General features: G+C 43.8%; 1 pseudogene; it reads left to right on the top strand.

The window, feature by feature from the left end:
• The first annotated feature begins 526 nt into the window (after positions 1-526).
• Positions 527-1343, top strand: LOC103610082 (annotated as a pseudogene).
• Positions 1344-1862: the final 519 nt, after the last annotated feature.

Genomic DNA, 1862 nt, shown 5'->3' with positions numbered 1-1862 from the left:
TAAATACGTTAAACATCAAATAGATTACATAATAGGTGCTCTCTGAACACGAATGCCTAGGTAGCTGTCACAAAAATACCCACTGCCCACTAGCTGGCTACTGTGCCTCAGAATCCACAATTCAAAACTTATTCTGTGGGGTTTAAAACATTGCACTAGCAGAAGACATTGGCTACCAAAGAGCAAATGCCTTGGGTGTGACAGCACATTAATCTGTATCAAATTAATATAGTTTTCAGAATAGTTGTCCCACAGTGGACTGCTATCATTGGAAGCAGGGAGCACAGCCCTGAGGCATGTTATGTAATATCTACTACATGCCAGGCACTATGTTGGCTCTTTCACATACTCTTATTTTCTCCTCTTGCCAATTCCAATTTAAAGATAATACAAAAGATTGTGAGTTAACAAGAACTCTGGGACTGGGGTCTGCACCTGGTTCTGCCCCCCAGTCTCAGACAAGTAATCACTGCAGGATTCTGAGCTTTGCCTTCTCCCTTTGCCTGTGATACAGTGTTCTCCTTCTATGGCTGCTGGAAGACTGGACTGCTACAGCTGCTACTCCTGTGGCAGTAAGAGAATGCTGATAGACAGAAAAAAAAAAAAAAAAAAAAAAAAAAAAAAACGACCTAGTAGGGAAAAGGGTAAATAGTCAGAGTTGGCTCTACTGAAGTGGTAGAAACCACTGTTTAACAAAAGCTTTGAGAGCACTGTGGGCCAGGGCCCAGATGCATATATTTACATGTTCAGGGTATGACAAGAAGCTGGCAACCACATCTCTAGGGCAGGCCTGGTGCAGAGCAACAAAAGGAATGGGAAGCAGACAGTAGTGGGGCGACTTGATCAGACTCATATCTTCAATGGAAGCAATTGGATCATGCTGATCTAAAAAGGGGGTGATGAATATGACAACCACTGTGGCAAGGACCAGCGTGTGCAGTGGTGATGATTTCCTGCCTTAGTGGACAAGTTTAATCCTGTGTCTGAGGAATGAAGCAAAGTCCAAGGTTGTTTCTACCTCACTGAGATGCATAACGGCCTGGCTTGTTCCACAGAGATCTCCCACCTCGGTGTGGTGTCTATCTTAATTGTCACGTTTGCATCACTGGTTGCCGTCTATGTTGTCAGGGGTTCCGATACCAGCAACTGATGATTGGAGCCAAGGCAATGGAGCAGTTTCCTCACTTATCCTTCTGGCAGGATCCTGGCAACCTGGTAGCAGATGGTATAACTTCGTGTGCCATTCTAAACCCCAAAATGTGCCTGCTGCATATCATGGTGTGGGGGATGACCAGCTAGGGGAGGAGTCAGAAGAAAGGGATGACCATTTATCACCAATGTGATCATACTTTAAGTATCTAGCCTCTTCTTCTATTCCTGAAACCAGAGCATATGCAGCCAGATCTCTCAAGCCATTTCCACTATAGGATCTCAGTTCACCCTTAATATTGCTCTTGCTTTCCAGTTTGCTTTTGATTTGCGTCCTCTTCTTACTGGTAAATCACCTTCCCTTTGTTACTTATATTCTGTTTTTTTCCTCTTGAGAGATACAGTTATAGAATAGACATAATATAATGTGTCCCGTGAAAACAGAGGCTGTTGCACTGACTGTTGTTATCAGAAGGTGCATGTAGGAGAGTTATAGTGGGCAAAAGGGCATGGCAGGCTCACTAGCCCTTTCTATTCTAAACACATTTTCACAAGTTTTTGAAACACTGGATTTTTTTAATTTGAAAAAAAGGGTCATGAGTTGCCAGTGACTGCACAGCTAGTCCAAGAAGTCATAATGAGTGCAGGGAAAGGTACAGCACTTAGGGTGCCACCTAGAGAGGACAATTAAGGGGGACAGCAGCAGGATGCTG

This window comes from Galeopterus variegatus, unplaced genomic scaffold (genome assembly GCF_000696425.1).
Source record: "Galeopterus variegatus unplaced genomic scaffold, G_variegatus-3.0.2 Scaffold10566, whole genome shotgun sequence".
In the NCBI taxonomy this organism is placed as follows: domain Eukaryota; kingdom Metazoa; phylum Chordata; class Mammalia; order Dermoptera; family Cynocephalidae; genus Galeopterus; species Galeopterus variegatus.
The sequence above is the reverse complement of the archived record's forward strand: the minus strand, read 5'-3'. Positions and strand labels throughout refer to the sequence as shown.